The sequence below is a fragment of the Tenrec ecaudatus genome, chromosome 9 (genome assembly GCF_050624435.1).
Source record: "Tenrec ecaudatus isolate mTenEca1 chromosome 9, mTenEca1.hap1, whole genome shotgun sequence".
Lineage (NCBI taxonomy): Eukaryota > Metazoa > Chordata > Mammalia > Afrosoricida > Tenrecidae > Tenrec > Tenrec ecaudatus.
Window position 1 is genome coordinate 56,221,666 of NC_134538.1, and position 25,464 is coordinate 56,247,129.

Sequence of the window (25,464 nt, forward strand, 5' to 3'; positions counted from 1 at the left end):
GGGAGACAAGGAACAGATAAGCAAGTTCATTTCAGTTCTCGGAAAGTCGCTAGATCATCATTTGGATTATTTCTGAGAAAGTCATCTGAAGAACCTAAAGGACAATATTATTTCTTAAGAAAAGAAATGTGCTTCAGGAAGCCCTCTCCTTTCCTTCATAACCGAGGCAGGATAAACCCCGGGGCAGCTGAAGCTATTCATAATTTGAGTTATTGCAGACCAGGCCAGAGCAAGGAAGCAGCAGCGTCCCAAACCTCACTGAAGGAATTTCCCTAGAGCAGCAGCAACCTCAGTGGTGACAATGAGTCAACAAATACCAGTTATTCGTTTTTTGATGGATGGGGGATGGTAGCTAGGGCTAGGGTTTCCAATGGTGCCATCGGAGGAGATGAAAATTATTCCATAGTCTTGGGCATTTTATTGACAATTATTTTATTAATTGATCGCAAGTTTGGCTGCATTGTCTGAGTACCAGCCCGTGAGCTAAATTCTGGAACCTCCGAAAGAGGGCCAGTGGGAGCAAGCAGGTAGAAACTGAACTAAGCAACTGAGGTTTGAGAACATCATTCTTAGTAGGAATATCAGTACCAAAATATGAAGGAATTGTTCTCAGTCCCACTGATTATCAGTGTCATAGGCTAGATGATGCTTATGAACTGGAGGAATCTATGGGCAATGAGAAACTTTCCCCAGTCTCGGCATGGGGCGTCTCAATTCTGAATTGAGCTTCCTAAGACTTCCATAACAAACTGACACAAGTTGGGTCAGCACTTTGAAAACCCCCACTCACCCTGCAGGACAAAAATGAGGCTTTCTACTCCCCCAAAGACTGCCAGTCTCAGAAACCCACAAGGGAAGTTCTATCACATCCTATAGGCTCACGGTGAATCAGAATAGGCTCAATGGCAGTGCAGGGCTTCTTTCCCAGTTACTAGTAACCGCTGGTGATCCTTGGTGTATACCTTGGTTGATAAGTCATTCCAGTCTCTGCCTCCACTGTCATATGACCATCTTTCCTGTGTGCATCTCTATGTCTGACTCTTCTTCCCTCTTATAAGGGTGCCACTTATATTGCATTGGAACTCACCTTATTCCACTATGATTTCATATTACCTTCTAACATACATTCCAATCAGTCATATTCATAGGCATGGGAATTAAGACTTCAATGTATATAATAGGGGCTATGATTTAATTCATAAAAGCGGGGAGCATTAGTTGGCTATGACTTCCTTTTTCAAAGAGCCTCTTAACTTGTGTGGGATTTGACAAGTCAGCGAAGCACAGGGGTGTCTTCTGGCTTAGACTTACAAGAGACATTCACAGAGCCTTCACCATTCAAACAATTTTACCCTTTAACTCCAGCAGATCAAAGAATGGAAGAAGACCGATCTTTGGGTAAAGTGTACTTTTCATCCCCGTCACTATAGAGACTTTCCATTCACTCACCGGCTAGTGCCTTGCCCATGAAAATGTAATTTCGAGTACGCAATAGCCACGTAATGGTGGGGAGAATGAGGGTGTACTTCAAAAATTTCATGGGAAAATTCCATTATCATTTAATTCTACTCATCTATGGACAAGAAATAACTGTATATGAAGAAGCTACTTTACAGCAAAAGGGCACCCCACCCCAGTCCATCTTAAGTCCATGGATCACAGGGCTGGAGACTGATGACAGGGCGATCACAGAGCAGTGAGTGTAAAGTCGCAGGGATCCAATGCTGGTGGAAGCATGGCAGGGCACTGACATCACTCAGGATGTAGCAGCCCATGTGGGGCCATCCCTGGAAGCAGACACAGAGTCCCAGTGAAGTCACAGTGAGAGGGCAGGTGCACTGACCGAGAGAGAAGCAGTTCATCCAGTCCCTCACTGTTATACAAGAAACCGCACCTCTAGGAGGCATCATCGAGCTACCTCTTGATTGGCAGGTTTGACTTCACCCCCATCCAGGTGTGTCTAGTTGAGATAAAATCATTCAACTATCACAATCAATCAAGATATTCAGGGTTCATATTGATGAAACCCTGACCTTGAACAGAAGAAATGTCTTGGAATCTCAGGATCCAGAGTGTTATTGTTTTTTCAGATGTTATTTAATAGTTTCATTAATATTTTTAATGTTCTTATAACACAATTTAGTTTTATGAACCTCATTTATTGTTCTGATTTAAGTATTAACTACATAAAATAATAAAATAATTTTTGATATATTGTTTTATAAACAGTTTCATAAGCAATTTATCCACATGTCATATAATTCAATAATTCAGTCATATCAATAAGAGTTGTACAATTATCATTACATTCAGTTCTAGAGCATATTATTCTTCCGATACTCATTGTCATTCATATACTTTTTCTGATTGTGGCAAATATATACACAAATTAAAAAAAATCATTTTCCAATTCCACAACTTGTACATGTATCGTTTTTAATACTTAAAAAGGATCACTGGGGCAGTGAACTGGTTACTAAATTATTTGAATCCAGCCACTGGACTGATCTGTCCTCCCATGTTCATAAAGTCTTGCCATCCATGCCTCTATGGGACATTCGGGCTGTACTTCTTCCAAGACAGATTTATTGGCTCTTTTGGAAATCCACTGTGTAGTCAATATTCTTTACCAGCACCCTAATTCAAATGCATCAATCACTCGTCCATCTTCCTTATTCAATGTCCAATGGTCCCATGCATATGTGACTATATGAAAATGCTTGGCTTGTGTCAGGTACATCTTAGTCCTCAAAGGAATATCTTTGCCTTCCAACATGTTAAATAGTTCTTGTACAGCAGATTTACCCAATGCAATTTGTCATTTGATCTCCTGGCTGCTGCTTTCGAGCATTGATGATGAAATCTAGTGATTCTTACATGCATTTGAAGGGAGGCAGTGCCCACATTGAAATATACTACTAAATGATGCATAAATTCCCCCAAATAATGTTTCATCTCCAGATTCATTTGTGGGTGGCTAGATCCTTATCATCCTGGGAATAAAAAAACATCTTTCTTTCTTCAAGTTCAGTGATCCACTCTACAATCTCCTTTTCTTATGCACAGACATGCCCATCTGTGACTTGCTGTCCTTGCAATCTATGAGCTGTGGTAAGGTTCTCTGGAAGAGCCCTTGCCACAGAATTAAATATGATATATATATATATATATATATGCATACTGCCTGCTATTTTCTTCCTGCTACTCTTGTTGAAAAATAAATCTCTAACACTTTCACTCAGCCCTTCACTTTCAATAGCTTGTAAAGGACTCTGTAAATTCTGAATATTAAAATTAAAAGTAGAGAGACAAAGAAGTGACCTACATACCATATTGCGGGTGATCCTTTCCTTCCTGGCAATCATAAAAAAAGAATGGTGACTCCTCTAGATATAATTTGGAAGAAAAGGGGTCTTAGACCCATAGATGCTTGTCACAACATGAGGCACTGTGTTACAGAGCGAGCATGTTTCACAAGGCAGGGACCACAAGCTCATCCAAATCTGGCTGCCATCACAGGGGACTAAGATAAATCAGCATCGAGGGGACAATATTTCAAAGTTGTAAACAGACTCTCACACTGGTACTTCAGTGATAAAATATAACATTTTATTACATTTTACACATCTGAAGCTTAAAATACCCTCATACTTCAAGCACCAATATTATTGCCATTTGATAGCAGATGAAACAGGTAGGCAGGAAGAGGATAAACAAGCTTCCAAACCCCTGCAGGGGGTTAAAGGCAAATCTCTAATTTGCATTTATGTCTTCAAAGTTACCCCTCCCCTGGACATGGTTTTTCTTAGAATACTATTGAGGCACTAGAAATCCAAATAAGCAAGTGTGGTTCCTAAAAGTTGCTGAGTGTGGTGTGTTAAGAAGGCCTGTGACATGTGAATGCAAGCACATGAGCTTGTGACAGAGGGTGGAGGGCGAGATGCTGGGTGTCAGTGGGAGTGCCAGGGAAGGGGATCCACCCCAAGCAGTGACCCTGGTGTAACCCTTATAACTGCCCATTGTCTGATGAGGGGCTCAAATTCAGCTTCTTAAAATGCAAGCATCCTAGACTGCATCAGCAAGGTAACCTGCAAGGGCACGGATAAAGAAAGCAGCCGAAAAAATCAGTATCAGCATTCATGGAATCCCACGGAGAATGTAATTCCCCTAACCATCATTATCTTTTGATTTCAGCTTTGACCAATATAACAAAACCTTCTACCAAGAACTAGTCATTTCAGGCTTGTTACAAACACATGGTATGTCTCTTGGGCTCTGTCTTCCCCAATCTTTTTCTCTTTGTCTGATTGGCTGTGGCTCTTGCTGTGAGATTGGCATCCTAAGTCAGAATACTTTGTTGTGAAGAAAATGTATCTTTCCCACTCCTGATTTCCCACAGGCTTTTATGTAGTGCTTGCAGGTGAAAAATTGTGTAGAACATTATGTACAATAAGGTCCTACTTATTTAAACGCAGAACACAACAAAGAATCGTTAATATGCATGGAAACAATCTGGGAAATGATGTTAACGTTGGTTTCCTCTGAAAAGTAGGACTAGGTTCTGAGGGGAAGGGTGTGAACCTTGTTATTTCAGTGTACATAATGTCTTGCACTTGCATTACTTTCATAAATAAAAATGTTTTGCAGTAAAACCAAAAAAGCTAGGAAAGATATTTGAAACTGAATAGATTATACCTTATTCATCTTTATTTCACAAATTCATATAAAACATTCTCTGTGTGTTATATAACAAAACTGATGAAGTCCAGGAAGGGAAAATCTTTTGGTCACCAGGTAGACATCCCCCTAGCCCTCCAGCCAAGGAGCTCTGGGGGCATGGTGGCTTCCGCCAGGCTGCTGACACCCCCCCCCCATGCTGTTCCATGGGAGGAAGAGGAAGTTTTCTACTCCCTGAAAGGGTGACAGGCCTGCAACCAGCAGGGGCAGACCGACCATCCCCTCGAGGGGCACTTTGAGTCAGAATCTGCTGGATGGCAGTACGTTTTAGTTTTGAATTTGAGTCTCCAGGCTCACCCCAATCCTCACCAATATCTCTAAACTTCAGGGGGAAAACAACACACACACACACACACACGTCCATTTCCACACTGGAAGTCTATTGTGTTCTCCAATTATCAGAGGCAAACAGACAAGTTGCTGGCTAATAGCTCTATGTGTACTTATGCCCTCTCCTTGCGGGGTCAGCCCCCGAGCCCGTGCAATGAGTCCGAGAACTGAGTATAAAGTTGTGGGAGAGACTTTGGATCCCATGCCCACAGGGTGAAGTGGAGCATACCTAGGTGAGTCTCCATCTTCATGTAGACAGCTAATTATAGAACCAGTTGTGGTGGAGTCTTATAATATACTATATATACACGAATATAAGCTGACCCGAGTATAAGCCTAGGTACCTAATTATCACCTGGAAAGCAGAAAAACTGATTGACTCACGTATAAGCCTAAGGTGGAAAATGCAGACGCTGTTAGGGAGTTTCAATAATCAAAACAAATGAAAATAAGATTACTAAAATTTGAGATATCAGTGGGGTAATATATTTAAATATTTTTAAACAAGATTTTGAAAAAGAACTTTCACGGTACTGTCTCCCCCACCCCCCTCCCCGCGACATGTTGGCTATTACAGAATTACTACAAAAAATAGAGGTTCAGTAAGACTCCTCTTTAAATAGAAATAAACGGGAATGTATAGGTCCAAATATGTCTAGTTTTACATGGATGTGAAGTTTACTGCGTGTCTGTTGTTCAGTGCCACTGAGCTAGTTCAGACTCACTGTGAGCCTGGGGACAACAGAGCCAGATACCACCTGGTCCTGCACCACCCTCAGAACTAGCCTTACGGTTCAGCCCATTGTTGCAACCACTGTATCGATTCACCTTGTGAAGGGCCTTGCTCTTTTTTGCCCCATGGCTTTACCTAGTATGATGTCTTGCTGTAAGGACTTGCTTCTCCTGACAACATGCCCACAGTAGTGAGAAGAAGTTCTGCCACCCATGCCTCGAAGGCGCCTGCAGGATGTACTTCTTCCAAGACAAGTTTGTTTGTTCTTTTGGCAGCCCATGGTATCTTCAATATTCTTCAGCAGCACTGTAATGACTACATAAGTTCTTCTCTGGTCTTCCTTATTCAGTGTCCAGATTTCACATGCATCTGAGGCAATTGGAAATGTTAAGGCTTAGGCTAGGTGCACCCTGTAAAAAAATCTATGTAGGTTACAATAAATCAAGGACAAACTCAACTAAATGGTGATGACAATCTCACCTTTTGTTCAAGAAGCTACATTGAAGTTGTTAAATTAATAAAAACGTCTTTAGGCAAGATTTCAGGACAATCAGAACCAGGACCTCTTGCCCTCCTGTGATTTATGTTGCTGAAAATAAAGTGGTAGAAAGAGTGGGTGTAGAATGGCTTTGAACTGAACTTGTAGTTCAAGTAGTCTTTTCTTGCTGATGAACTTTATACAGAGAATACAGAATGCCCCTCTCAAGGCTGACGAAATTTGATGGCTTCATCTCTTTATGTGGCGCTTATGAATCATACCCTGGGAGCATTTGCCAGGTCAGCAATGAGGAGAAAAGAAAAAAAAAAAGAAAAAGCTTTCAAAAATGGAATAACAATGGCATGAGCTTGATTACAAGACCTGATATCTCAAACGGCCTTGAGAAGTTCTATAGGTCAGAGTGTGTTGGGCTTGACCTCACTCATAGGTAATCAAGCCATTCTTTTAACAAACAAAAATGTGCTGAAAAACTGGGGCTTGGCTTATACACGGGTCAGTGGTACCCCAGCGAGGCATAACATCTTGCTGTGCCCCCCGCCCCCCCCCCCGCCAGCTGACACTGCAGGGCTTTGAATGTTTGTTTAATCATATCTAACCAATCAGAGCCATCCTATGATTTGTAACTTTGAATAAGCCTTTTGAAGACCATGTGCAAAGGATGTGGCATGAATGGATGTCATCTGGTCAAACCCGACTAACAAAAGGAGGAAATCTCATGAAGCCTGACATAGAGTTAATAGCAAAGTGGGTTCGAGATGCTTGGGAAGACATTCCAGAAGACAAGGTGCGACGTGCCTTCCAGAAATGTAGTATTAGTAATGCTATGGATGGCAGTGAAGACTGTGCTTTGTATCAAAATTACAGCAGTGATGGTGATGACGGTGATCTCAGTGAGGACAGCGTCTATGATGACCTCACACCAGCTGAAACTCAGTATTGGGATACGGCTGATGATGAGGAATCCAGTTTTGAAGGATTTTACCTCTTTCCATTTTAGCTTGGTTGCTGATTAGGCTCAAGGCATAGTACTCTTTGGGTATCATTGTTGATACCTTATTGTTTTTGTTGAACCTATTTTCCACTTACTGTGCTGTTTTACTAATGTTAAATGATTTGTTGTCCTTTTATTTATGTTTTTATTTACAATAAATATTTAAATACATTACCCCACTGATGTCTCAATTTTTAGTTATTTTTATTTTCATTTCTTTTGATTATTGATACTCACCAGTAGCTTCTGCATTTTCCACCCTAGGCTTATACTTGAGTCACCCAGTTTTTCTGATTTCCCAGGTAATTATTAGGTACCTTGGCTTATACATCGGTCGGCTTATATTCAAGTATATATGGCATATCACCAACCTACCATTGCATATCCCTAATAGAAAGACAGTATCGTTTTTCTAAATTGAAATTGCTGCAATAGAACAAAGGTCATATTGCTTATGACTCAGGGATTAGACATTGACTCAAATTCAGCAGCAGTGTGGTTGATGTCAAAAGCGGGGAAAAGGCTTAATGTCAAGGTATCATCTGCTTGAAGGGTCCTGGGACCATCAAAGGACACGCCCACATGACTGTTAAAGATAAGAATGGTCTGTAAACTGAAACTTTTATTTATGTTTCACTCCAGTGGATCAGAATTAACAATTTTCTCATTTAACAGCTCTGGTCATAGAAGCAGTAAACGTTAAATTGGCAGGAGATTGCTCTGAATGACAAATTTGTTCAGTACAGCCCAATCGATTCTTGGTGAAATTTCCAATTCTTGATTCTAAGGTTCATTTAGATTATGTGCAATACATTTTCTTTGCATTTCTAAAGCAATGAAAGTATTATTTTGATGATAGCTCCATTAAATATTAAGAGTGTCTTCTTACACCCTTCCCTAAAGAACAGTAATCAAATTAAAGCTCATTCAACTAAGAAAAAAGGAAACTTCAACATAAAGTTAAGGGTGCAGAATTTTTGCTCTGCATGTGAATTAGCTATTTTTAGTGTAAACACAACTTCTATTTAGAGACAGAAATCAGCTGATGTATTCTTATGTATGGTGTGACTCAAGTGAAAGAAAAATGTTCTATGAACATAGACCCAGATACATAAATTCTATCTTAGTGTATAAATAGAAGGAACATACCTAATGACAAAATGCTCACTTGAAGGTCTCAGACCTGACAAAAGGCCTTCTTGTGGAAAGTTACAAATTGAAGGGGAGAGTTTGATTAAATTCCAAGAAACATGTCACACACTCCATTAGCTAAATTTCTTTTAAAGTTATGTCAGTTGCCTTGGTTAACTGATCTAATTTTGATCATATCTGTATATTTTTATCAGAGTGGTGGTTCATTCTTTATTTTCTTAGTTCCTACAAGGAAAAGATATTTGATACATCTATGAAGACTAGAATCTAAAAAGATTCTAAATTAGTCATGCATATGAGAGATAATAATATCAAAATCCCCATTAAAATGGTCAATGCCATCCTCGTCTCAATCAGTCCAGTGTAAATTTAATCAAACCATATTACATTTCATTTAATAAATTTACCTTTTACATTGTGAATATGCCTTTTAAAATGTATGAATCAGTATTAAAATGGACAGACTATCTAAAAAGACAAGGGTGAATAAGAAGATAAGAATTAACTGCAGCTTAACAATGCTTTTAGAGAACCCAAGGGAAAAGTATGCCTGGCACTAAGTTTCAAATTAGACAGTTTTGACCTAATTTCTATCCAGACCTAATACATGTGCTATGGACTGCTGGGAAGTTAGACTCTATGTTTTGGAGGTGCACAACATTCTTCATAGGCCACGCCAGAAGGGCTTGATACAGAAACCCCACTAAGTGAATAGGCCTATTCTGCAAACTCAACTGTAGCCCTTGGACTGAAGGGCAAACTTTCCCAGTGTGTGAAGAAGCACACAGCAGAGGCTATATTGAGGGTATACAACTAATGGTCACTGACTTTGGCTCTGATATCTTGCCTTGAGGGTGTCCAGTGAATGATGGCTCAGAACTACAATTTTAATGCCCTCCTTGCTTTACTAAGATATGTATTAATCTGATAGGCCTGGGTCTGTCATTGCCAATGAATATTAATGAGTTTCACTTAACATCTACCCCAACAACCCATTGAAAAGTTGTATCAGTAAATAGTATCCAATCATTTAAGAGTTTAAGCTGTAGAAGTCAATAATTCATATATTATGGTTTATAACCAGCTTATATTTGTATAATATCTTTTTCTCAATTGTGTTTTACATCCCATACCATTGGAAAAAATAATGACACTGTCAATAGAATTACCTTATGCCCCAAGGAGATAATTGATAATATTCTAGAATATAAAATGACACTGATGCCTCTAAAATGAACTAGAGACATATCGAAACCATAAATATGCAAATAGATCTTGGGCTCACACTTAACTATAGTCCCTGATGGATGTTTGCCCTCATGAAGAGCTCGCTGAAGGTGTGAGTGGTATAACAAAGAAACTAGATGGTGCCTGGCTATAAGAAAGAACATCGTCTAGGGCTTAAAGACATTTAAAAACAAACCGCCATCTAACTGGTGTGTTACCTTTGTCTATGTAGAAGAAGCACACCAGCTGGTGTGATCCTAAGATTATAAATGATATAAACTAAATCCCAAGGAGGAAATGGTATCCGAGTTTAAATTATGAGCAGAATTTTATGTGCAGAAGTTTATGGATGACAGTGGAAACCCAAAATCCATTCTCAGGGTCCACACATAGATTTAGCCTCTGGCAAATCTCCTCTGACAATAGTTTAGGGATGTTAATAGCCATGTTCTCAAACACAGAGTATTGCAAAGACAATTGTAGTAGATGTAGTTAGATTAAAATGTAGCATTTTAGTTGATCACTCTTTGACCTATTTAAAAGTTGTATCAGTTTGGAAAAAAAAGAAAGTAAAGGGTGGATTAAGCCTCCAATGAATATCACTGATCATAGTCCAAGGATATGAATAGTTTTATCATGAAAAGTGCATTGGAAAGTAGATTATCACAGATACAGTTAGGTTAAAATGTCTTGTCCATGTTCTTCCTCTTTTTCAAAGTCCTTGTACTTTACCAAGCATGAGGTCCTTCTCTGGGGACTAGTCTCCCCTGATCACATCTCCAAAATGTGAGACCAAGTCACTCTAGCCACACCTGCAAGGAGAGTTCTGGCTGCACTTCTTCAGAGAGAGACCTGTTTGTTCTTTTACAAGCCAAAAAGACAGTCCATATTTTTACTACCCTTATATTCAAATGTAGCAATTCTTTTTTAGTCTTCTCTATTCAGTGCCAAATGTTTAAAGCATATGAGGCTCTTGAAAATATCATGGTTTGCATGGGTGCACTTCAATCCTCAAAGTACTATCCTTGAGGAGCTGACACCAAGGGCTCAAGTAGAGAGCAAATGTTTTGAGAATGATGATGGCAACAAATATACAAATGTGCTCGACACAATGGATGTTTGTATGCATTGTGATAAGACTTGTACATGCCCCCCAAAATGATTAAAAAATAACATTATCCTTGATGTCAACACTGAAGAAGTAGCAGATTTACACACTGCAAAGTGTCATTAGATCTCTTGACTAATAGCTCATTATTAGATGATGGTATTTCATGAATAAACAAGACATAGCTCCATACGAACAGGTAAAACAATAGTACGTATCCTCAGGCCTTATAAAATAGCACTGGTTGTCATTTGTTGCTGAAGAGTTATTTGGGGCTGATTGGGATGACATGCTGAGGACAACTGCTTCGCAGGCTTTCCGAGGTTTTGTCCACTCAGAAGCAGATGTCTTGGACTGCCTTCCGAGGTACCTTTGAATGTGGTCAAACCACCAAGCTTTGGGCTAGTGCTCAAGAGGTAAACTGTTTGTTCCATGCTGTTGTAGTTTTCTGTTTGTTTGTTTGTTTGTTTAGAGCTGTTAAGGTGGTTCTGACTAACAATAACCCTGATAGTTCTGATTCACAATCACAAAACCCATCCTATACCATTGTAGCAGTTAAATTTTACTTCAACTTGACCCTATGTGAAAAGGTAGGGATGGAGTCTAACCTATCCATCAGCTCACAGTCTGATGATACCATCTTAGGACTGTGGCCTTAAGTACATTAAACCAAAACCAAACTCCCTGCCATTGAGTCAATGCTGACTCACAGTGATCCCATCTGGGTTTCTAAGACTGTAACTGTTTATGAGAGGAGAAAGCCCAGTCTTTCTTCTGTGGAGCTGCTGATGGTTTTGAACTGTCAACCATGCAAATCACAGCCCAATGCTTAATCACCACAACACCAGGGGTCCTTTAAATACATTACCATAGGCTAAGTCAATGACATTCTAAACTAAAGGACCATATGCTCCTCCTAAGAGATGATTGATTAGATTCTCTACCATAAAATAACAAAGATATCTCCAAGGTGAACCAGAGGTAGATAGAAAATATAGATTAGGAACAGTTTTGGGGTTTTCACTTAATCCTAACTCCAATCCAGGAACCATCAGTTTGTATGACATGACCCTGCTCAATATACACCTTCATGAAGGAAATAGAAGATATGGTTGCTATAGCAAAATGTGGTGAAACAAATTGGATGGTGCCTGGCTATCACAAAGAATTAAGACCCAGGTCTTAATGACTTTTTTTTTCAAGCAAGCATCCATTTAAGTTAAATGTCAACTAAACCCACAGAGAAGAAGCACACCAACATCTGTGATCCATGAGTGGGCAAGATTTCATCCAAATCCAAAGGAAGGAATGGTAGAGGAGCCTAGATAGTGAAGTTCTGGGTAGCAGGAGGCTATGGGTGACCGTGGGAGCCCAAAATACACTCAGTTTCCTACACATGGACTAAGCCTCTGGTGTCTCCGTCTGACCATTAGTGAGCAATGGGAATAACCTGGCTATCAAACAGAGAGCACTGGGGATATTAATATAGTAGATTAAAATGATAAATATGACTTGAACAGTTAAAAGGTTGTCATTTGATCTCCCTATGGATGCACTTTGAGCTTGATCTGGTTTCTAATATTGTTTTGTTTTTTCAGATTGGAGCTTATCTCTGAAGCATTTTGTTATTGTTGTTATGGTTCTTGACTCTCTGTTAAGCATCTTTCTCTGTTTTTCTGTATGTGAAACCCTGGGTGGGTGAATCTTTAGAGACAGTAACTAAGTAGAACTGGGGTTCCTGCTGGGTATGGCAGGGGAAGGACAAGGTAGTGGGAGCTAATATCAAGGAGTATCAGAAGAAATTGTTTTGAAAATGACTGTGGTAGTGATTGTATAGCATTGCTTGATATGACTGAACTACTGGATTGTATAATGTTTGGATTATGTCCTAAAAATGATTTGGACAAAAAGAAAAAGAAAGACAGTGAGAAATTCTCTTCTTTTTCTCTTACACTTCACCTGTCTCCTCACTGGGACTTTCCTGGGTCTCGGTCTCTGCCCCATGTGGGTCACCTCCACTAAACTTACACATGTACAACTCTTCATCCACATGCCTGCGGCCTCCCTGTTTTCTGCCTCACCTTTCTGTGTGATAGGCCTGCGGCTCAGAGACTAAAGAGATGCCCAGTTGCATTGACTTGAGTTGCACTGGGCCAGGCTGACTCCTTGTTCTGAAATCACTTAGTGATATACAGTCCTTTCTCCTACAAAGATGCCTGTCACTGCCTTTGTTTCTCCACCCAACCTTCCCTAACACACCTCTCTGATAATCTTGGGACATCTGAGCCCATCATTACAACAAACTGTGTCAATCCAATGGTCTTTGTCTTTCTCTGACTCTACTTTAACAAGCATGGTCATTCCTGATAACATCCAAGATACATGAGACACAGTTTTGCCTCAATTCTATGGAATACCCAATTCTAAAGAATATTCTAGACGCACTTCCACTAAGGTAGAGGAGTTAATTTCTCTTACATTCTCAATGCTCATATCTAAAATCATAACTCAAATAGATCAATTTTTATTTGGTCTTCTTTATTCAATGTCAAGCTTTCACACATACATCATAGATGTCATTGATGGCTCCACGACATATAAACTTTTGTGTGTGCAACCCTGCATCCATGTGGATCAAATGCATCTTATCCCTCAAAGTGACAGGTTTGCTTTTTAACACTTGGAATAGAATTTTTGAAGCAGATGTGTGAAAACATTCCTTCAGCATAATTTTACCTTTACATGATTAATGATACTCTTACCACATTGGACCTCAGTGCGCAATTGAGGCACCCTGTCCATTACCTCCCTTTTGTTCTCATATTGAACTTCTGCTAGGATGCCTGATGAACTAACAAACTGTTGCTTCTTCTGTTTACAAGTTAAGATTAACCCATCTCTATCTGAAGAATAGAATTAAGATAATAATACACGCAGCAGGACTGCAAACCCACCTGCAAGCAAAGAGAACAGTGATTTCACAGGTCAGACCGTTCTACAAACCTGCCTATCAAATATCATTTAACCTGTTGCTCAGGAAAGCATATTTTGAGGGGCATGGATCAGTCTATCTTCCTGGGCACTTCCACTGTCTTCAATTTGGTTCCAACTGATGGGGACCCTTTAGAACAGGGTAGAACTACCCTGTGGGTTCTTGAGAATTTAACTCTTTCTCCTGAGGAGGGGCCAGCGATTTCTAACTACAGACCTTGAGGTTAGCAGGCCAGTGAATAATCATTGCACACCCATGGCTACTCAATAAGAATGCGCACTCTCCCTTTTTTTTGGCCCCTGCCTACTAACCAGGCTTACCAAGGGCAGCCTGCCTGGATCACCCATGTTTCTTTAACAAGACCATTTGATAATTTCAACATTTTGTGGATTACCTTCCATTGCAAGCATGGATCTCTCCTTTCAAAGGGAAGGCTGACACGAGTAAACGAACTCCCCCAGGATTGCATTCATCTGTCAGCACATTTCAATTTACAAGCCATGTATTCACTGAGACTAGTTCTAACCAATGTCTTCGGTACAACTTGAACTTCTTCTTTCAGTTCTATTAGTTCTGGATCATACACTCTATTTTGAGATGTTTGGATGTCGATCAGTTATCTTGGCACAGTGATTCTGTGTATTGCTCTGTGCTCTCCTCATACGTCCCGAGCCTTCAATAGTCTGCCAATAGAATCCATCAATGTTGCAAGTCAAGGATTCATGTTTTCTTCAGTTATTTTAACCTAAAAAATGCAGAGTGTTTGCTTCTTTTTGGCTTTTTAAATCCAGGTCTTTATGCGTGATGTCATTTTAGTTTGTCTCCTTGAGCCACCTGTGTAAGCACCTATTCAGTCTTTGAACTTCACCATTTCTTCCATTTTTTCCCTACTCTACATTCAACAGCAAGTTTCAAAGTCTCTTCTAACATCCACTTTTGTCTTTTTATTCTTTCTTTATAATGGTCCTTTTTGCCTTCATTTATGATGTCTTTGATGTCATTCGACAACGCATCTTTGGTACAACTGGTGTTCAATGAGTCAAAGCTATTCTATAGATTCTCTCTAAATCCAGATGAAATGCACTCAAGTTCTGATATTGGATGTAGTGGCCATTTCTTAATTTTCTCCAGTTTTAACTTAAACTTGCATATGAGAAATTAGTGGTCTATTCTGCACTAACTCACTGGTTCTGTTTTAGCGGATGAGCTTCTCCATTGTCTTCCCACAAATGGACTCAATTGGACTCCTGTGAATTCTATCTGGTGTTTCCCATGTATGCAGTCACCAATTATGCTGGGGGCAGGGGGAGTATTTAAAAGGAAAAAGTTGTTGGTCTTCCAAAATTTTATCATGTGATATCCCAAGTAATTTCTACCACCAAGGTCATATTTTCCAACTATGGATCCTTCCCTTCTGTTTCTAAATTTCATACTCTAATCGCCAGTAGCTATCGATGCATCTGCATGGCAAGTATGACCAGTTTAAGGCCGCAGAAGTTATTAAATATTTCTAATTTCTTCATCTTAAACATTGGAAGTTGGTGCACAAATTTGAGCCATAGTTTCATTAACTGATATTCTATGTGGGTGTATGGATATTATACTAACACTGACAGCATTGTACTTCAGGAAATATGTTGAAATATTCTGTTTAATAATTAATTATATATCATCCCTTTTAATTTGTCATCTCAGTATGATAAATCAAGTGATTCCATTTGAGCTCACTAATGATTAGAATATATATAATTATGTATTCTATTTATGTTTTGAAATTTCCACACATCATACTTTCCATACTGTGCCTATTCATGGATATTTGCCTTTGTTTTGTTTTAATCATTTTGAGTTGTGCCACATTAACCATGGGAGGTAGCAAGTTTTAATCCATCTCTGTCATTAGGGTTTCTAGATGGACTCTTCTTTAGTCACATTGAAAGTGCCTTCCCACCCGGAGGGTACATTTTACCTTATCTATTACACAATATTGTGATGCTTTCATAAGATTTTCACTGGCCATCTCCACCCTCCCAAATGAACCTCCAAGTCCTTCTTCCTATTCTGTCTTAGTCCAGAAGCCCCACTGAAATCTATCCTCCATGGGTGACCCCTCTGTAATCCACAACATTGGTAGCATAGCTTCCAGAACTACAACAACATATAATTCCATCACACAACAATAAACTGACAGATGAGGGGCTCCAAAAATATCATTACTTTGATTGAAACACAATGGCCATGACATTTGTCTTTGTCAAAGCAGGGCAACACCATCGACACGGAGCAATTTAACATTAACGCTGAGTTAAAATATTGCCTACAGCCACCATATACAATGCATATTAACACCATTGGTAAGCAACCTATATTCATCATTAAGGCTTGATTTTTAATTTAATTCTTACATTTCTAATATATATTACTTATGGCATTTTCATACAAGGAAAGAAACTACAGAATTAAGACTTAAGGTTTTCTTTGTAAAGAAGTCAATGTCATTGTTATTCTATGCCAGAGTTTTCTTACACTTTTCCTTAGAAAATTATTGTCACTTAAAAAAATACACTAAGAAATAATAAGCCCATCAGACCTGTGCCTTTTGAAAGATCTGATATTGCTATAGTTTAGAAGTGCCAATGTCATGGAATAATATTTTGGGGTAAAAACTCTGCTTCCTTGAGTTTGGACTTGTTAATTTTTAAGTTGAGGTCTAGTTCACAGAAAGAAGCAAGAAAGAGGGATTGCTCAAGACAATGTTTCAAAGCTCATAGCTAAAGCTACCCTGCTGATTGGATCCTGAATGACAAATCTCATTGGGTATTAAGCTTCTCAAAGTTACAAGGTCACAAAGTTTCTCTAAATAAATCTCAAACTTAACACCAAATCCAGGGAACACACATCATTAATATCAGCAAATGTATGATATTTAATAAATTGAGGGTTTGAATAAATAATGTCAATGTTATGCTGACAAATCCAGAAGGGAGCATGCTCAAAATATTAGTAGATGCCAAGGGCAATAGAACAGAAATATGGACGGACACAATAGAGGTTTAATATTGATACCTTGGAAATTTGACTTTTGCTTGAGCAAGACTTCAAGGACTGAGAATAGCGAACTGTAGTTACACATGCACAATGAACACTATTGCACATCTGGGAATGAAACAGGGAACTGAGCCCATTATCATATTCAAGAGCTCATCAACAGCGATTGACTAAGTCCTTATTAAAATGAAAACTTCAAGAACGGTGCCTATTTATTTTCTAGAATAATCTGCACCTCCAACCTGTAGAAATCCAAATGCCCTTCGTGTCATATAAAAATGTTTAACTCTCATTTCTTCCTTACTGTCTTCAATATTGAATAATAGTATAGAATTTAATTGGAATATTTAGGATATTTCTTGATCTAAATTCTAACTCTAAAGGTAAACAGACTATCAACAATTGAAATGTCTATCAGGGGGTAAGGTAACGAAATGCCTATGATGTGTTAGTACTACTCCTTTTAATTTAATTTTTAAAATCATTTTACTAAGTGCTGCTAGCTCTTATCACAATCCATCCATCCATCCACCCATTGTAGCAAGCACATTTGTACATATGTTGCCATCATCACTTTCAAAACATCTTTCTACTTGAGCCCTTGGTATCAGCTCACTTCCCTACCCACCCCCACCCTACTTCCCTCATGAACCCTTGATAATTTATTATTTTCTTCATGTCCTACACCAACCACTGTCTCCCTTCACCCACTTTTCCATTGTTCATCCCACTGGGAAGGGGTTATATATAGATAGTTGTGATCGGTTTCCCTTTCTCCCCTCACCTCCCCCTTCCCCTTCTGGTATCATTACTCATTATTGTACCTGAGAGGTTTATCTGTCCTGAATTCCCTGTGTTGTAAGCTCTGTACCAGTGTTCATGCTCTGGTCTACCCAGATATGTAAGGTAGAATTGGGACCATGATAGTGGGAGGGAGGAAGCATGAAAAAAACTAGAGAAAAGTAGTAAGTTTTATTGGTGCTATACTGCATCCTGACAGCCTCCTCTCTTCCTTGTGACCCTTCTGTAAGGGGATGTACAATTGCCTACAGATTGGCTTTGGGTCTCCACTATGTCCTCCCCTCATGCACATTGATATGATTTTGTGTTCTGGGTCTTTGATGCCTGATACCTGATTCCATGGACACCTCATGATCACACAGGCTGGTGTGATTCTTCCTTGTGGGCTTTGTTGCTTCTCATCTAGATGTTCACTTCTTTATCTTCAAGCCTCCAAGACCCCAGGCGCTATATCTTTTGATAGCCAGACACCATCAGCTTTCTTCACCACATTTACTTATGTAACCATTTTGTCTTCAGCAATCATGTTGGGAATGTGAGCATCACAGAATGCCAGGTTAATAGAACAAAGTGTTCTTTCACTGAGGTAGTACTTGAGTAGAGGCCCAATGTCTGCCTGCTGACTTAATACTTAACATATACGTATATGTACATAGATCGATTTTCCTATCATCATACTACTTCTTTTTAAAAGGCAGAATTCCTTCACTCTCCGACAGTCCCAAATCAAGCCATCTTTTTGACTCGAGAATTTTTCATTTTGTACAATACTTTGCATTTATGTCTATTGAGTTAGCTACTCCCTCATCTGCTGAATAATTTTTTTGGGGGGGGTTTTAATTTTTTATTTTATTTATTTATTTTTTTAATTTTAACAATTTATTAGGGGCTCATACAATTCTTATCACATTCCATACATATACATACATCAATAGTATAAAGCACATCTGTACAGTCCCTGCCCTAATCATTTTTTTCTCCTCTTTTCTTTTTTTACATTTTATTAGGGACCCATACAACTCTTATCACCATCCATATATATACATACATCAATTGTATAAAGCACATCCATACATTCCCTGCCCCAATCATTCTCAAGGCATTTGCTCTCCACTTAAGCCCCTTGCATCAGGTCCTCTTTTTTTTATTCCCTCCCTCCCCTTTCCCCCCTCCCTCATGTGCCCTTGGTAATTTATACCTCGTTATTTTGTCATATCTTGCCCTATCCGGAGTCTCTCTTCCCCCCTTCTCTGCTGTCCCTCTCCCAGGGAAGAGGTCACATGTGGATCCTTGTAATCATTTCCCCCCTTCCAACCCACTCACCCTCCACTCTCCCAGCATCGCCCCTCACACTCTTGGTCCTGAAGGTATCATCCACCCTGGATTCCCTGTACCTCCAGCCCTCAGATGTACCAGTGTACAGCTTCTGCCCTATCCAGTCCTGCAAGGTAGAATTTGGATCATGGTAGTTGGGGGGAGGAAGCATCCAGGATCTGGGGGAAAGCTGTGTTCTTCATCGGTACTACCTCGCACCCTAATTAACCCATCTCCTCTCCTAAACCCCTCTATGTGGGGATCTCCATTGGCCGACACTTGGCTGCTGAATAATTTTAAACACCCATATGATAGGATATATGGACACTAATCTCTTTTGGCATCACTTATTAATTGCTTTGTTTATAGTATAGTATTATTAGACACTCTCTTTTTCTATATTATCTATCTTCCTGGTTGGAAAAGGACCTCGGGTGTTGCTAGTGGTTGGTGATGGACTGCAAAGTGAAAGGTTAGCCATTCAAAACCAAGGGCTCTACAAAAAGAAAGTGGGGAGGGGTCTGGCAATCTGGGTCGGGTATTTATTTTCCTTTGTATTTTTATAGATTGAAACCAAGAAAAGGGTTCCACCTTGTAATATGTGGGGTTTCCGCATCTTGGGAAATCATTCAGTAGCAGCTAACAACATAATCAGAAGATTCAAATTTTACTTTGCTAGATCCCTGAATTATTAATAATTAGTCAGAAAAAGCTTTCTTTTGTCCAAATGTATCATCTCTTACCAAATAATGTATATTTATTTTGTTGTTAGTTTCATGCTGCTGAGCCATACTAAACATTCTTCCTACCTGCTGACTAATACTGAACTATATGCAGCAGAACCAAACTCTGTTGTGCACCATCCTTACAATTAATCCTTCGTTGTAGTCAATATATTAATTCATCTCATCAAGGACTTTTCTCTTTTTTATTGAACCTCTGCTTTACCTAACATGATTTATGTGACAAATAAATGGAGTAGGGACAGGGATGAGTGATCACACATGGAGTGAGAATGAGAATGAGAAGTTTCATGCACAGACTCCACTAATGTTGAACTATTTAGTCAAAGAGAAAGGGCATTCAATGCTTCCACTATACTTGCTGGGAATGTAAAAGAAAAAGTCCATTATAATGACCCCAAGATAGGAGGGAAGAATGAGCAACTCTGTCTTGAATGAAATTTAGCCATCTTGGAAGTTTTGGAACAAGGATGGTGAGAATTACTCTCAAGTACTTTGGACATGTTAACAGAAGGTGTTGGTGCCTGAAGAAGGGTATTATACTTGCTAAAGTAAAAGGACAGCGAAAAAGAATTACCTCAAAGACATGGATTGATAGAGTGATACAACGATGAATTCAGTAGTGAAAGTGATTGTGAGAATGGGGCAGGAGCAGGTAGTTTTCACTCTGTTGTGCACGGGACTATGCAATATGAGTAGGAATCACCTTGAAGACATAGCAACAAAGGAGAAGACAGCTTTCCAGAGGGAAATTGCAAGGTTACAATCCAAACATTCTATGTCTACATGATCTCTTGATATCATCTTCCTTTTACCCACCACCATTACAAACCCTGCTCCCCTCAACCCTTTATTCTCCTTGTTGTCGGTCTAGGTTCATCGATCCTGGGTTTCACATACGGAAAAATGGAAAAGCCTATAACACAGCTTCAAGAGGGTGACCTCCATTGACATAACACCTCTGAGATACACTCTAATATGAACAAACAAAACCAAAGAAAACTATACAAGCCAAAAATACAGAAAACTTTGAAAACCAGATCAGGTCCAGCCCACATCATAGGGGGATCCACTGAAAAAGGTCTAACTGTTCAGGCAAGATTTATGCCTTGGACTATCAATACTCCTCTCCCCAAGCGCTCTGAAATTTTGGTGTTAATATTTCATATATATACTTGACATTTGTGTATGGTTTTGAATTGCCTATTAATTTTGTAATTTTACTCTTCTATTGTGTTTCTGAATTATCCTAGGGTGTCGATTTTGTTTTCTTTATTTTGTTTGCTGTTTCCTTGAGCTCTCAGAAAAATATATATGGTAAGTCCATAACCGCTTCTATCAGTGGAAATGTCCTTGCCTTCTATTTTTGTCATTGCTTGCACCATGTTGAACTATTTCCTTTTTAGTTTGAAGTTTTTAATTTTACCTTGAGATATCCTGGAGCTGTTGCATGTATTTGTTATTTATGTGTTGGCTGTTCTACCCTGCATTTCTATTTTGATTGGTTTGATGTATTTGAGTAGGTGAAATGGGCTTACTACTCTGGGTGATAGATTGGTAGCTGGAGACACGCCTTCCTGGACTTAGGTTAGCAGAGCAATGAGTTGGAGCTTTGTCCTGGGTCTCTGCTTGCTGACCATCAGGTGCAGCTGCACGTTGGGTGAGAAGATGCTGTCTGTTTTTTATCCAGTGGTGCAGGCATGGTTGGTGGCGTTTGTCCAACTGACAGGGCAGTAGGTGGTAATGGAGTAACAAGATACTTCTCTCATAAAATAGGACACAGTCTCTCCTGTTGCAAGATCCATGGGAATGCATTCCGGCAGTTGATTCATGTGTGCATGTGCTCTGACTTTGGCTTCTGGAGATCGGTGGAAGTCTTGAGTTCTGAGACTGTGACCTGTTAATTAAATGGACACTGCAAGTAACTAGAGGTGGTGCCAACATAACTGGTTTGTGGGGGCATGGAAGAATCTCCCCTCTGATGAGTAGATAATGATGGGTGTGAAATAAGAAGAAAAGAGCACTTCTCTGGTTCTAGTTCACTGCTGTGGACCGGCTTTCTACATTTTACATGGGTCCAGCCAATTATCCAGTTTCTGCCAAGATTCAAAGGGAGTGGAAGACACCCAGAGGTCACCTGCCCCCTGTCTTCCCCTCTCTGTGGGTCCTCAACTACCATGACTATCATTGTCTACTCCTGAGTTATTTTATCCCTGAACATGGGTCCCAGTTTCCCCCGGTGGCTGCAAGGCCACAAGCGTTCTCATGACGTTGTTGGACTTTCCCCTGGCAGGCCCTGCTCTGCTCTGGTCCCCTGGTTCACTCAGGATCTGTCCACATTGAATTGATGTTCCAATAACAATGAAATAAGATTGATTTCTCCTCGCCCCTGGGTTTTGCCTTCTGGGCCTCAAAATGGCCAGATGAAACATGATATCCTGCTCTTTTTCTTTCTTTCGTCACTTTTAGTTCTGTATTCATTGTTAATAAATGTCTAATCAAATTATTTACTATCTTATTTGATGTTATGAGTTCTAGGATTATCATCTGTATATGTTCCACCCCTTCTTTTTCTCTCTGCTATAGGGGATTGGGTAGAGTGCCTCCCGGGACACAATCTTTTCTCTGCCCTCTTCTCAAGTGTGTCTTTTGAAGCACACAATTTTGCAAAGTTAATGAAGTCAAAGACATTACCTTTTTCTTTTATGGATGAATACCTTTGGTGAAATACATAACAACTTTTTACCCCAAACCAAATTCTCAAGGATTTTCTTATAATTTTAGCTCTTACTTTGATATCTATGATCCATTTTGGGTTAATTTATGTGTGTGTTGAGAGTTCTAAATGTATTTTTTTTTGCAGCGATCTTATTTCAGCTTCCTATCCTGATAAGTTTATCCATTACTCATTTAATTTCTTTGGCCTCTTTGTTAAAAATCAAATGACAATAAATATACCTCCCTATAATTTTTGCATCACCTTCCTAAACCAGTAGTAAAATTAAACGTTATTGATACATTTTATCCAAATTGGATTAACTGCTTAAGAAAATAAATCAATAAATGAAAAATAACAGTTTTTGAAAATAATAAAATTATAATAAGTCAAAAATGCATTTCTCATGAAACATAAAGGTATGTTAAAATCTTATGGAGACATTAAGGGTTCAAGTAGAAGGCAAATGTTTTGAGAATGATGATGGCAACAAATGTACATATGTGCATCACACAATGCATGTATGTATGGATTGTGAAAAGAATTGCATTTTTTAAAAAACTTTTGGAGAATTCCTTTGATCCAAAAGAACAGCAGGCATTCTGAAGCTTCATTGGCTGATGGAACATGACTCAAGGTAAGGAGAAACAGCTGCAAAGATGACCAGAACTTGAAATGTACTAAGGATTTGTCCAGGAAAAGTAGAAGTCATCAAGAATGAAACAGAATGCATAAATACAAAATCATAGGCCTTAGTGAGCTAAAATGGATTTGTAGTTGTCCTTTTCAATCTGAAAATTATATGACTTATTCTGCTGGGAATAACACAATCTGCAGTAATGACTTTGCATTGGATGTTGAAAAAGGAAATTACAAAATCAATCTTCAAGTACAATTCTCTTTGTGATAGGTTTGTATCTATCTACCTTCAAGGAAATCCAATCAGTACAACTATTATTCAAAGGTGTTTACCAACTACAAAAAATAGTGTTACAGAAATTGAAGAATTCTCTCAACAACTTCAATCAGAAATTGTTCAAGCATGCAGCCAGTATGCATTGATAATTATTGGCAATTGGAATGCAAAAGTTGGAAACCAAAAGGAAAAATAGTAATTGGAAAATATGTACTCAGGGATATAAATGAAGCTAAAGATGGCATGATATAAGTTTTCAAGAACAAGGTCTTTTACATAGCAAATACCTATTTTCAACAGCAAAAAAAGAGATGAGTATACACATGTATTTCTCCAGATAGAATACACAGAAGTCAAATTGACTACAGCTGTGGGGAGAAACAATAAAAAATCTCAACATCAACAGCTAAATAGATTGTCCCTTGCTCATATTTAACTTAATGTTGAAGCTGAAGAAAGTTACAAGTCCAAGAGAGTTAAAATACAAACTTCAGAGTATACCACCTGGATTTGAGAACATCTCAGAAATAGAATTGACACATTGTACATTAATAATAGATCTGATGAGCTGTGGAATGACATCAAGAACCTCATTTGGGAAGAAAGAAAGACATCATTAGGAAGACAGGAAAGAAAGAAAACATCAAATGGAAGTCATACTCTGAAACTCGTTCTTAGTCGTAGAGTAGCTCAAACAAATGGAGACATGATGAAGTCAAAGTGCTGAATACAAAACTTGAAAAGGCAACTGGAAAAGACAAAGTCAACTATTACATAAAAAATGCAAAAACACCTTGGGTTAGAAAACCAAAAGGAAGAACATTCTCAGCATATCTGAAACTGAAATAATTCAAGAAAAAAAAATTCTTGAGTTGTAATATTGAGTCTATGTATGGACAAAATATTGAATAATGTAGGAAACATCAAAGGAAGATGAAAATCATACATTCTCTGTACCAGAAAGAATAAGTTGAACTCTCCCATTTCAGGATGTTGCATATGAGTAAGAAACAAAGGTGTTGAAGGAAGAAATTCAAAGAACACTAAAATCATTAGCCAAAAACAAGGCTCCGGAAATTGATGGGGTACCAAATGAAATGTTTCAACAAGCTGCTGAAGCACTGGAAGCACTCACTGGATTTTGCCAGGAAATTTGGAAGGTAGCTACATGGGAAACTAATTGGAAGAGATCCATATTTATACCGCCCAACCCCCAAAGCTGACCCAACAGAATGCTCAAACTCTAGAACAGTGTCATTGATATCACATGCAATTAAAATGTTGCTGATGATCTTTCTTTCAACAGTGGTTTCAGCAGTACATTGACTGTGAGTGGCCAGAGGTTCAAGCTAGATTCAGAAGAGGATGTGGAACAAGGAATATCATTGCTGATTTCAGACCGATGATTGCTCAAAGCGTGACTACAGAAAGATATTTACTTGTGTTATTTGTGAATAAGTTGACATTAATATTTCACTATCTAAAACCTTTAAGAAGAAATCATTAGTTTTGAGAGATCCTTTTTATCATATTTCATTCCTAAATTATGTTTAAATATTCATCTATTCTAAACTAGACTTGTGAATGAAAGTAAAGTGTATTACACAATCTAATATAAATTAAATAGCATCCTTTGTTGCATAAGTTTAAATTATTGCATTTATGGTCTACATGCTGGTTACAAACTTCACAATTCTTTCCAGTTCTATGGTCGTCATCTTCAACTCTATTTTTTAATGATTCATTCAACCTCAAACAGCAACAGTTGCTTTCAAACTGCTTACGAATTCCCTAGGCTTGAGTTTGAGTTGATAAATTGTTCTTAAAAGGCTAGATTATACTTTTTACTATCAGAGTATAGTTTAATTAAATTGAGCCAACCGTGTACTTAGTGATCTTTCCATTACCCAAATTTAGGTGGAATCATTAGAGCAAAATATTTCCATTCATTGGCATTACATGGTCAATCTTATCCATTTCAGACACATTTTGATGATTTTTATCATCTTTATAGTATCTATGAACTCGGATGTCACTTTAACAGGATATTTAAAAGAGGGATATTCATTTATACACCAGGACTTCTTTAAAGTTTTAAATGAGATTTTCTAAGCCACAAAACAGTGAAATTGTAATCTTTGTTGATATAATAATAGT